The sequence below is a fragment of the Paramormyrops kingsleyae genome, chromosome 19 (assembly GCF_048594095.1).
Source record: "Paramormyrops kingsleyae isolate MSU_618 chromosome 19, PKINGS_0.4, whole genome shotgun sequence".
In the NCBI taxonomy this organism is placed as follows: domain Eukaryota; kingdom Metazoa; phylum Chordata; class Actinopteri; order Osteoglossiformes; family Mormyridae; genus Paramormyrops; species Paramormyrops kingsleyae.
In genome coordinates this window covers 5,862,761-5,876,787 of record NC_132815.1, presented here as the reverse complement: position 1 = coordinate 5,876,787, position 14,027 = coordinate 5,862,761, and positions in this window count along the sequence as shown.

Below are 14,027 nucleotides of genomic sequence, written 5' to 3'. Positions count from 1 at the left end.
TCATTTATGTCCATTGCAGTGGACATTTTGTTTTTGCATCTATCTTTTCACTGATGTAAGGAAACATATTTATTCCTGTTGTACACTAAAGAGGACATGCTGTGAAATTAAAAATAAAAATAAATTTCTAAAAAGATGTCTTATTTCCTCCAAAGGCATAGAAAATCACAATTAACCTAAAACTGAAAGACGCTTTTTTCCTTGGGTCTCAGGAGGATATGATGAGTAACATAGTTAAAACAGAGACAGATGCATTAAAATCAGGTGTGTGCCGATGTCTGACTAGTACTGTATGGATGTGTAGGTTAATGAGACCCGGCCATGAAAGATGAGCTCTCCGGGTGCCCTGAGTGCCAAGCTTTATATCAGCCTTCATACACAGCAATCCACCTTCATCCACTAACGTCGTATGCATCATTGGTGCAGAGCCTGAGATCAGGCAGGCAGGCCTCCCCATGACAGTCACAAATCTGATACTTTAGCAACCCTAAATAATGACCCACTTCATTATTTTTTTCCCCCAAGTTTTATCTAGTCTGTAGGCTTTCACAATTACCTCATGGGTCGATCTGTTATAAAAGCTAAGGGGAGGGGCTAGCGGGCAGCAGCTGAGCATTGTGTCCTTGTCCAGTGAATCCAGGCAGCGTCTCCGAGAGACTGTTGGGTTGCCGTGGTGAGGAGGAATGACCTGAGGTAACCTCGCATGGACATTCAGCAGGCCTGTTAGGGAGTCTAGCTCCGAGTGCGTTTCCAGTAATCAGGTTGTCCTCTGCTCTCACAGCGTCCTGTTGCTCTTCCATCCTCGGGATCGATCTCCTTCCAGAGCCATTTTATTAAACCCCGGTCCAAACTGTATATTTTTAATTTATTAATATTTTAAATTACATAATCGATATTACTTCTATGATTCAGGGCAAGATTCTATACTAGTCTGACTCTTTCATGGAATTTTTAAGTTTTATGTTTAATAAGCGTAAGCTTTAGAATTGTACTCTGGTTAAAATAATCCCGTTTTATTTTAAGAATTAGGATAGTTCATCTATTCTCTATGTTTCTGCATTCTGTGATTAAACTGGGAACCGGATTTAACTGCAGAAATTGGGCTATTTTTTACTGATGCTTTCCCCAGGGATAAATACGCTTGGCTGATTGCCATCAGGGGACTAGTGCATCTGTAAGTCCATTTAACGAAAACCCTTTTAAACTCCATTAGAATCCTGAGTTTTGTGGGAGGGGCTTTGTTTAGATTTAAAGTCACGGCGCACATAAATTCCCAGGGATGGCCTTGGTTACATGTGCCCTCCATTGTGGTCTGGGTTCTCTGTTCCCTCATTACCTCATCTTGCGTGGTGCACTGCTGTCCATCCGCATGTGTTACCAACAACAACCGGGTCCTCTGATGCCATCCCAAGCTGATGCTGGCGCTCTGAATATCTGGTATTTTAAATGCAGAGATCTGGTGGCTTTGATTCTAACATCACATTTTAGACAGAAAGCTGAAACCAGAGAAATGGGTGCATAAGGATTCCTTGTATTAATGACTTTAATATCATTAGGGCATAATTGTGAATTTGAAGGAACTTCTGTCCAATGAAAAACATTGGGAGAACCCAACCAGTTCTTTCTTAGGTGCTTATTGTGACATGAGATGCCACCGTCACAACTCTGTTTGTGATATGAGTGACATCAGGAACTGGCTGTAGCAGAAACAGCTGCTCACATATCACCTTTAGGTCCCCACCGGGGCTCTTTTTATTGACACTCTTCCATGCCATACCACGGTATTTAAGCGTGAAGGTTGAGCAGCTTCTATGAAAAACCTGAATACTGTATTAACAAATATTATAAAATCATGTAACATGTTTATTCCATTTGATGCATCAGGTAAGCAACTTCACTGAAGTATTGAAATAACTGTTAAAATCATTTTATTTAGTTTTTGTTTTTTAGTTTTATCCACCAAAATTTAAATTGTGCCATCAAAATTCTCTCGCCTCTTGGGGGGGAGGGGTAATCTTATTTGCTGGCCCTTGGGGGGCGGGATCTAGGCTGGTTTGACCCGCCTCCTTAACGCTGCCAAGTTGGGGTGCAGATCGCTTTGTTGATCCGGGGCAAAACTCCTGGTTTTTCACTGGAAATCCTCATTAGAGAGTCTGTTCAGCTGTAAATACCCATTATTGTTGTGTTGAGTCGCTGTTTTTGGAGAGACTCCTTCTGTCTCACACATGGCTTTCTTCCAAAATTCAACATGCCGCTTCTTGTGTACAAATCATGTCTTCCTTTATAATTGACATATTTGAAATTAAATGCCTTCAGGCTGAGATTTGTCTAATGTTTCTGATTCACAGAAGGGCATGCAAAGATGGTAAAGCATGAATCCATCCATCCATCAATCCATCCATCCACTCATTCCTCTAATAAAACTGCAATCTCGGTCAGACTCTCTGGGAGCCGGAAGCATGTCAAGTCAAATCAAATTAAATCAAGTCAAAGTTTATTTATCAAATACACAGCAGTACAAAATACAACAGGAGACGCGGGAAATTAAATGAGTAAACATTTACCCTGTCAAATGAGGCACAGGATATCAGACAGAATGCCAGTCCGTCATACACCATAATCCTTCTAGTAAAGATTCTTGGAATGAAATAACTACATAAATGGTTTGATTTGGCATAAACGTGTGTTTCAGTTTCATTGTAAAATGAAAGGTTTGTTGTGTTTGTGACACAAACATGTCCATTGCACTAGGGAAGGAAAATTCCCATGCAAGATATGTACAATGTTCCATTCAGGGAGTGTACCATTTCAAATAACCCCCCCCCAGAGAATAAAGCGCAGAATGGTACAGCTCAGGGCCAGCATTGGCAGAGAATTTTCTCTGAAAGCCTGCTTCATTATAACAGTGTTTCCCAATCTTCCCCCCTCCTTGCACCCCCAGCTTGTTTTCCATATTGGGCAATGGTTTGGGGGTGGCGCTGGGGGGACAGGAGGGAGGAGAAGAGGCAGCAAACTGAGAGGGTTATCCTTTGCTTTCATGCTTCAGTGGAAATTTGTCAAACAGCATGAATGCCTGCCTTCATGAAATTCCGCGAAGACGGACGGGGTTTCAGACTCGACTGAGTTTTAAGCTGATTGTGTCCCCTTTCCATTGTAGGCTGAGCATAGCCTGTTTACCGACAGCCAATCACCTTTGAGCTCTGGCATTACATCACTGTCAGATGATGTCTTTGCCAAGCATCCAAGAGAAGCTTTCCTTCTCGAGTCCTTTGTGAAGGAGCACAGCACTCTGGGAAAGATTGGTGCTCCGTTTCATGGGAACAGCCGAATTGAGCTGAATTTTAAGGAAGAAAAAACTAATTCTTTTTGGGGGGCACTGCCAGACATAGGAGGTGATTTTTATGCTTAGGAATAACTCATTTTTTTGGGGTACAGTGGAATTGCCTGCTGACAATTAAAATTGTACATGCAGGCATTGGTAAAACGTGAAACTAGGCTCAATCTCAGTCGTGTTGAATTGGGTGAATTCTATCAAACTTCCACAGATACAATTAACTCATCTCCAGTTAGTTCTTGTAAATATTACATCTGGACTAATAATTTGTGAAACATTGACACATTTAATGTCTAGCTATTGCAAAAACCAGAACATTGAATTTGAATTTCAATAATTTTTTTTATGTCTCCACAAAGTGCTCTGCATGGGTATGTAATCAATTACTGTATTAAACAATGCAATTAATAATGCATTTATACTGTAAGGCTTCTGTAAGAATCAGGATGGCAGAGAAGGTTTAAAAAATTAGTTGCCAGTAAGACTGACAGTGTTACTGGAGTAAATAAGAGACTAATTGAAGTGGAACCTAGACTGAAACTAGACAGCCCCGGAGGTCTGGAGCCAGTCTCAGTCCTCTAACCCAGGATGAGGGCGCCAACCCATGGCAGGGCACACACGCCATTTACAACAACAACAACAACAACAACAACAACAATAATAATAATAATAATAATAATAATTATTATTATTATTATTATTATTATTATTATAGAAGAAGAATATACTGCAGTTGTGCAGGACTTAAATAATTTGACTAGCTCAATACAGCCAAATATGTAGTTATGTATTTGCTTCATATAAACTATGGCAGTGGAAGGTATTTATAGACATTGCTGGACCTCTGGAACCATATTGTTCTTCCAAGTAGGGAGAAAAAAAAATCACATTTTTTCAAGCAGATAAGAATCATTATGATAAACCACGTTTCAACTGCTTATCCAAAATGTGGATATAATGAAAAATTATCAAATGTTTTACTGGGATGAGAAATGTGTGAGACTTATTGTGACGTTATTAATGGGTGGTGAACCTTCATTCCATTTAATCCATTGCACACATTATTGCAACTATAAGCATGTGATCTGCATTTAAAATACACATTCGGTCTTCTTTGCAGGTGCCACGTGGAATTCTTTGTGCCCCCTGATTTGCAGTCACATTAGGTTTATTTGCTGAAATTTAATAAAAGCGTAATGTGTTCCGTGGGGAGAGGTGAACATCTGCTGAACAAAAACAACAGCCGTAGCAGTGTTCATGCTAATGAACTCATTCATTATAACAGTGCATTCATGATCAGTGCAGTTGTTGTTACCTTAGTAGAGTGAAGTGCGATTACAGGTTTTTTTATGAGCTTAGTTTTGGTCTAAATAGGTGCTTAGCCTGAATTACTTCAGTTAGAAGCGTCGAGCTGTCTGCGTTCTGAGAGAAAAGCAGGATCATTCGTATCGCCACCTTCCAAAACACGTTTCAGTCACTGGAGAAGAATGAGGTTCAGCAGCGGGGTAGTAATCATCCCCCAAAAATGGCTGCTCAGCTTTGCTAGTCTGTTCCAGTTTGTCATAGTCCTCGGGGACTAATGCTGCATAGTCAGGGGGCGTCCCGGGTCGAGGTGAGCGGGGCCGCGCTTTGATCATAGCTGAGTCGCGGGTCAAATCCCCTTTTATTCCACATGAACTGTAAGCGGCAGGTTTTATGTTCATGGCCCATCTGATGCACGGCGGGGATACATGGATTCATTAGCTTTTATAAATGCATTTTCGCCCAGGCGCCAGCCTGCATGTTCGCAATGGACTATCGGCCACAGTCACGTGTCACTTTGGAGAAAAGCGTCTGCAAGATATGTTTAATTGACGTAAACGTAAATGTTCATGCCCAGGGACGGCTCTAGCTAGGGGCCGAATAAGCCATTGCCAGGGCCCCCCAATTACCTGCCCTGTGATCATCAGTTTTCTTGGTAGGGGGGCCTCGCAAATAAAGCCTCTGAAAAGGTTACAGCGGCCCAGCTAATACCAAAGGACATTTAAAGGTGAAGGGCAAAATCTGGCGGGAGAATGTAATTCGTCACATTCAGTGTCAAAATGATATTTTTTCACAAATCAGTGTGTCACTCTTTATCTCTCAGTTTGGAAAAGTAGGAGTTTAAAACGTAATACAAGCAGGGACTCATGTATGATTTCAACACTGGTTCGGAGCAAACAGCCTGGAATCCCCTTGAATTCGTAGAATTGGATGTGGGAGGGGGTGATATTTTGCCAGGTGGGGCGGAATTTCTAGGTACAGCCCTGCCCCCTCATGCCCCTAAACACACACTGTACTCCCGCATGGTACCAAACCCAAATCTCTACCCTTGGATACCAGATATAGTTGTGGGTAAAATTATAGAGGAAATTGCAGGCTTGGTTCTGATTTTTTCCTGTTTGTTGCCGGTTACCATAACTGCTTAAGCATTTATTGAGGAATGATGGATGGATAGATGAAGGAATGGATGGAGTGATGGATGCAGAGCTCAGATGGGTGAAAGGGTGAAGTATTCCACACAATAACGAGAAGGCGATGTGTCTCTTCTCTGAAATCCCATCACACCATCTGGTCCTTGCCTTTACAGTACCAATGCAGGAGATACGCTTCGAACGTTAGGCAACGATCAAGGCTGATTTCTTCTCTTTCTCATGTGTCCCACATGAGTGTTCGATCCCCTCCCCCTGGCAAAGCCAGCTTCCCTTTAAAATCCTGACAAATGAACAGGCCTTTATTTTCACTGCAGCCAAACGCATGTCATCTGAAAGTGGTTCCGCTGCATTCGTTTAATGTCAACACATTTTGTCCAGGAGGTTCCGGACCACATGACTGAAACTGGTCTTATTGGCAAACAGTTGCCACAGACAGACAGTGTAGCGCCTTGGTGGGGAAGCCACGTCTATTTCGTCAGTTAAAGTACAGAGCTGTATGTGATTTTACTGAGCTGTGTAATCTTCAGTTACGGAAGTAACTGAAAAACGCGAAAACTCCACCAGCCTAAAACGTACGTGATGTATTTTTTAAAATGCTGCATTTTCATTCCCTGTGCCATTTTCCGGCACTTTCCGCCAGCTCCAGGACACGCCCCCCCCAGCCACACATTGGCTTTAATAGACATAAAAACCTATTTGCTGCCAATATTTTCTACATATATTCTTTAATTTCATCAGACTCTTACGACATTATAGGAATAACAGAAACATGGATGAGTGACAATGATGGTGATGAATATAATATGGATGGTTATACGTTGTTCCGTAGAGACCGAATAGGCAAGAAGGGAGGTGGTGTTGCAGTATACGTAAAAGAAAACTTGCAGGCAAGGGATCTCACTGATAAAAATAAAAGTACAGAAGCTGTATGGATAAAACTGGATGCTAAAGACTCGAATGGCCTAATTGTCGGGGTTTGTTATAGAGCACCTAATGTAGCTGCAGAGGAAAGCAGAATGTTATATGATGATATCAGGATTATGAGTAATAAAAATGATGTGGTGGTTATGGGTGATTTTAATTTACCCGGGATACAGTGGGACACAGTCTCTGGCTCTTCTGTAAATGAACTTGAGATGGTGGAATTAGTACAAGATTGTATTTTTACTCAGTTTGTTAATACCTCTACCAGAGGAGAAGCCCTTTCTGATCATGTTTTGTCTAAGAACCAGGATAGGATTGGAAAATTAGAGGTTTTAGAACCACTGTGCAGTAGTGATCACAACATGGTTAAATTTGAGGTTAATTTTAGTGTCTGAAGAGCAAAGTCCAAAACAAAAATATACAATGTGAGGAAGGCTAACTTTAATGGTATGAGACTGAAACTAGAAACTGTAAACTGGATGGAGCAACAACAAACAGCAAAACGGTTGAAGAGGCATGGGAGTTTTTTCAAAGCACGTTGTTGCAAGTGCAAGAGGATGTCATACCTGTTTCCTGGAAAACTAAATCTAGGAAACTGCAGCCAAGGTGGTTTACTACGGAAATTAAGAATAAAGTCAGGAGGAAAAGGGCTCTGTTTCACAAATGGAAATTAACTAACGATTTCAAAATAAAGCAGGAGTATCTAAGTCTACAGGGTGAGTTAAAAAATAACATTAGACTCCATAAGAGGAATGTAGAAAGGAAGATTGCATTGGAGGCTAAGGATGACATTAAAAGTTTCTTCCAATATTTTAACTCTAAAAGAACTATAAAAGCTGAAATCACTAATCTGCAAGATAGTAAGATTCTTATAATTGAAAATGAAATTGATATTGTAAATGAGTTTAATGATAATTTTACATGGTTGTTCACAGTAGAGAACACAAGTAACCTGCCACCATTTAGTACAAATACAGCGTTGTCTATGACCAATATATGTATAACTGAGGCTGATGTGGTACTAAGCCTAGCTAAGCTAAAAATAAATTAATCGCAGGGCCCTGATGGCATCTTACCAATAGTTTTAAAAGAGATGAGGGATATTATTAGTCAACCTTTAACATTACTATTCCAGAAATCGTTATCTGCGGGTGTGCTACCTTCTGATTGGAAGCATGCTAATATTCAAAAAAGGGGATAGAAGTAATCTAGCAAACTATAGGCCAATCAGTTTAACTTGCATAACTGGAAAGGTAATGGAAGCTATAATCCAAGTGAAAATGGTAGATTACCTGGATTCAAATAACATTCAGAGAGATAGCCAACATGGATTGGTAGATCCTGTTTAACTAATTTACTTGAGTTCTTTGAGGAAGCTACAAGTGAAATTGATCACAAAAAAACCCTACGACGTGATCTACTTAGATTTCCAGAAGGCCTTTGATGTTGTCCCCCACAAACGGCTCTTGCTTAAGATCAAAGCTGCAGGGATTTTAGGAGATGTGGCAGCTTGGATTGAAAACTGGTTAACAGACAGGAAGCAGCGAGTAGTTATTAGAGGCACAATGTGGCAGTGGGCCTGCGTTCATAGTGGGGTGCCGCATGGTTCAATTTTAGGACCATTATTGTTCCTAATTATAGGATTATGAGTTACATCTCTAGGTGTGTGGAGTTTAAGGCAAGGGAGGTAATGCTAAGATTATACAATTCCTTGGTAAGACCCCACCTAGAATAATGTGTGCAGGTTTGGTCACCATACTTTAAAAAAGAACTTTGCTGCCTTGGAAAAGGTTCAACGTAGGGCTACAAGAACGATTCCTGGCCTTAGAGGAATGTCTTATGAGGAGAGGTTAGCTGAGCTGAATCTGTTCAGCCTCGTGCAAAGGAGACTAAGGGGGGGGGACATGATCCAGGTCTATAAGATTCTAACAGGTCTGGATGCTGTTCAGCCAAGTGGCTACTTTAATATTAGTTTAAAAACTAGAACTCGTGGCCAAAGGTAGAAATTAACGGAAGAACATTTTAAACTGAATTTGAGAAAACACTTCTTTACACAGCGTGTAGTTAGAGTATGGAATAGTCTTCCTGCTAGTGTAGCACAAGCTAAAACCCTGGGTTCCTTTAAATCAGAGCTAGATAAGATTTTAACAACTCTGAGCTATTAATTAAGTTCTCCCCAAATGAGCTTGATGGGCTGATTGGCCTCCTCTCGTTTGTAAATTTCTTAAGAAGGGCTTTCTTGATTTTAAATCAGTGGCATTATGAAAAATATAGGCTATAGTTACTGCTTTGACTTTAGATACAGTTTGCTTTGTTCATTAATTGAAGCACCAATAAAGTAAGTGGTGGCACTTTTTATGTGATATTTTTCAAGGTATATTACTGTTATGAAATCTAACCTGGTTAAAATAGCACCGTGATTCGGAGAAGCAAAGAACACCACTGTTCATTCTTTATGTATTTAAAGATCAATAACTGAGCTGCACACTCATTTTCTGGCTTTGGTGATTAGTGTTTATCTATAAATCAACAGAGACACTAAGTGGCATTACATCCTAGGGATGGATGGATGCCTGTAACAGATTCTACTGGTGTTATATTGCCACCCTCTGGCCATATGGGTTCATTGCATTACAGCCTGATTTATCGGTGCATTTACTGGAGTCATGTTTGGGTCATTTACCTCGCAACTGTACAGGTAAGGCACTTAATTCGGGATAGTTAATTCTGCTTGGGTATATTATAATTTATTAGACAATCTAATATAACATTTCTCTATTAAAAAAATATATTGGAAACACTTTACTTAAAGCTGTCATCAATAATGCATTATGGTGGTCGGTATAAGAATTAATAAAGCATTTCAGCATCTTCTATTGACAGTCATAAGGCATTATGCTGTTGTTATGATACTTCAGAAGTTTCAATGAAGCTCTCATCTATAATGCACTATAGATACCTTCATAACGCATTATAATGGTCGGTATAAGCATTAAGGATGCTTCATACTGCATTAAGAAGGCATCTATTGTGCATTATAGATGACAGCTACATAAAGCGGTCATAATGCATAATAAACACGGCTATAATGTGTAATGCCTTTTTATTAATATTTATAGCCATGTTTATAATGCTTTATGAATGCATTATAGTGTGTTATGAATGTGTTCATAGATTTTTATAGACATTCATTCATAGAAAGTGTTACTGAGATACTTTTACATTCCAGGCCTTGATCCTGTGACACCTGTTACACCAATATGTGTGAGTATAGGAAATATCTCCCAAAATCTCTTTACCCAAGGAAAAAGTGTCCTTCAGTTTTAGGTTAATTGTGATTTTCTATGTCTTTGGAGGAAATAAGACATCTTTTTTCAAATGTATTTTTATTTTTAATTTCACAGCATGTCCTCTTTAGTGTACAACAGGAATAAATACGTTTCCTTACATCAGTGAAAAGATAGATGCAAAAACAAAATGTCCACTGCAATGGACATAAATGAATGGGTGGGGTCTCAGGAGGATATAGCACATCTATGGTCACCTGGAAAGTGGTTCCTAGAGAGTGACACATTAAGGGCAGAGGTTCATTGTCCCCTGGCCATTAGCCGGTCCCAGCTGCCCCCGTAACACCGCACACAACCCCCCAGATGTCGGCGTGAGTGGGTGGGCTGGCCATATGCTGCAGTGGCCCCAGTGCATGGATAACGCCATCATTAGCCTAGCACATGTGCAGTGACTGCATTAGCGACCGGGTTTAGCGGCCGTGTTTGGGAGGGGGCGGGGTAGCTCTCAGAATCACGCACTCCGCACGTTTCCAACCAGCAGCTGAAAGCAGGTTCCCGCGGCCATCTGGCGGCCGAGATAATCCCCGGGGGCAGCGGACCGATTCACATCCTCACCGCTCAACGCCGGCAGGTCGACGGCCCGCTCGCTCACTCGCCCGCACGGCCACGGGGAAGCCACCAACCCGTGTTAAGGGCTTCACGTCACTCGCTTATCACATTCAGCTGGTTCCTCTTAAAAAAAATTACAGAGCAGCCTAAAAAATGGCTTTTAGTCTCAGAAGAATGTGACCATGCGAATGCTTCAGTAAAGTAGAAAATAATGCCTATCGGGATACAAATCAGAGATCACAAATGTAGTTGTACTGCATGCATGAGAGACTCTTGATCATAAACGATAATAGCGAAAGGTTATGGATTACCAGGAGGTGTTGGCTATAATTGCTGACGGTGCACTTGTTGGTTATATATAACACCTACCACTCCATTAGCCCTTCTTAACTCTGCACACCTCCCTCTCTCTGCCTCTCTTTCAAATGATCTAAAGTGCAGCACATTTTTTTTCCCTGAATTGTTGCATATGTGTGATATAATGCAATAATAAAAGTGGTAAAGATGAAAAATAAAATAGGGCAGAATCCATGGCTGGGAAAGGTGATGGACGTCAGAAAGGACGTCCTCTGGGGCCACCTGTGCCTCCTGTCTCCAGGGGTAGGGATCCGAAGGCTGTTCCTGCTCTCTATTTATATTACATTGTGGGGACCAAATGTTCCCCACAGTCTAATAAAAACCTGGTATTTTGACGTTGTGGGGACCATTTTTCGGGTCCTCGCAAAGATCTGTGAAATCAACCGAAAAACTAAAAATGCCAAAAGCCTTGTATTTTTTGTTTAGTTTTCCCCAGTTCTCCTCATATAAATCAAATATATTTTTTATTATATACACAAAGATATACATCTGTGTGTGTGTGTGTCTGTCTGTGTGTCTGTCTGTCTCTTTGTCTATCTGTGTGTGTATCTGTCTTCTCTCCATGTTGCCTGGGTTTCCTTATGCAGACTGAGTACTTTCAGGCAGGTGAACTGACATTTCTAAATTCTAAATTGCTCTTTATACAGTAATCTGAAAATGTCTTAGGGCAGCCAAAGCAAATGATGTTTAATTGATCTTCATGTTGGTGTAAAACTATGACTTTATGTCCGTCAAAGTGAGTTAGCTTAGTCGTTTCAAAACCTAATTTTTTCCACTTACCATTCAAGACACCCATATGTTTTTTGACTCGAACACTAAAAGAATAGAACAGAATAGCCTCTATTGTCATTGCACAACATACAATAAAATTTAAGTACCCCAGTGAGTTATTTAACTAATTAAATGAATCAATTAATTGAGTGCCCTGTGATGGGCTGGCGCCCCACCCTGGGCTGTTCCTCTGGGATAGGCTCTGGACCCCCCGCCACCCTGAACAGGATAAGGAATTTGAGAAAACGGATGGATGGAATGAATTGAGCGGATGGTGAAATTTAAGAAACACATGGAATGGCTGAGGTGTCCCTGAGGAGATGTTTGGGAACTGAAGCGTGTTCATCTAGCCGTCCAACAAGATAATCAGTAACTTTTTGGAGAACAGAAGACATTCTTGTTAGTTGTCATCGTGTTAATTTTAATTTGCATATGTTCTGATGCTAAATTGTGTTTTTATTCTGAACAGATATACAGATAAACAGGCTAGTTTAAGACAGGTGACGTTTTCCACCAATTCTGAGTGCTGAAAGGACCCCAGACCACAGGACACTCTGCTCAGGTACTGCCCTTAAAACCAGAGAAGTCCTGACAACGCCTGCTGGTACAGTTGAAGGTGGTGCTCCTGTGTTGTGCCTCCTCGCTCTGTCTTGTATGTTAGGCGGTTGGGGGGGGGACATAGCTCACAAAGGACCAGGCTCCCCATCCTGCCACAAGTGTAGAAGGCTGAGAGTGTTTCTCCCATAACTAGTGGGAGTGCAGGAGCTGAACGTGGCCAGTGTCTGACTGCGAGCAGCTTCTCACCAGCCGATATGATTGCTTTGTTAGGGTTGGACCTCCGGTAATGGGTAAACATTCAGTCAGTAGATTGTTCTTCATTTTTCCATGTGTTCGTCCATCCAACCATTTTTACTTAATTTTTCCATCCATCCATCCATCCATCCATCCATCCATCCATCCATCCATCCATCCATCTATCCATCCACCATCTAACCCCTAATCTTGGTCTGGATTGCTGGGTTCCATCATTAACATGAATAACTTGTAGCCATGTTGTTTCCTGTCACACCAGGCTTGTTCACCCCCATTTTTTGCAACTCAGCCATTCTTCGGATCCTGGATAGTTTCTGTTCCTCTTTCCACGCCACTTTTTCTCTTCTCCCACTCCTTCCATGCGCTTTAGAGGATGGACAGCATGAGGTTCTATGGCGTATCAAAGTGATGCCTTTAAACATGAAGATATCAGGCTCTGAGGGTTTATACAACATAATGGAGGGGGGGGGGGGGGTGTTCCTGATGGTCATACTCCTTCATCAGCCGCCAGCGAGATTGCCGCGCGCTAATGCACGATGCTGCCCTTTGTCACACCTACAAATAACATTTCCAGCGCTTTCTGCGAGCGTGCACTGGGGAGATGAATCAACCAGAGACCCGTTTCAAATGACAGCTGCCTTTTTTTTCACCCGGAAAACCTAATTTCTTATGCAAAAAAAAAAAAAAAAGCCATTTGTCTGATTTCCCTCCCCCTGGCCCCCTCTCCAAAGAATGTGCCGTAATTATCGGCTCCCCGTTCCCTGCTCCCCTGGGGGAGCACTATAATATTCCTTTTGGTGTTCAGCTGTCTTGTAGGAGTACCCCGCTGGCCTCTTCGCATTCGCACCCACCCAGTGCCCCCCCCCATTCCAGCCCTTTATCTCCTCCACAGACTCCAAAGCCCTGGGTGGCTGACAGAGATGTTTCCTACCCATCACTTTTGCATTTTCCACATTTATTTACGACGCTTTTATCCAATTCGACTGAGCATGCAGGGCACGTCGGTCCCTGTGGTTCACTGGCCTTTCACTAGGGCCCAACAAGCAAATCAATCAGTCGACCATGGGATTTGAACCTGCAATCTTATGATCACAGCCACAGGGTCGTAACCCACTGAGACCCCCCCCCCATACTACGTGCGAACACCGGCCTCTAATATTCACAGACAGAGCGCGCAGGCCCGACCCAGAGAAAAGTCACGGTCCGAAGCATCAGCGAAAACACAGAGCTATTTCTGAGAAATGGGCCACCCAGTCCGTCCAGCTCAGTCCGGGCTCAAAGCGCGCAGAGGGCCGGACTCAAAGCGCGCGGAGGGCTGGACGGAAAGCGCGCGGGCGGCCGGACTCAAAGCGCGCGGAGGGCCGGACTCAAAGCGCGCGGAGGGCCGGACTCAAAGCGCGCGGGCGGCCGGACTCAAAACGCGCGGAGGGCCGGACTCAAAGTGCGCGGGCGGCCGGACTCAAAGCGCGCGGGCGGCCG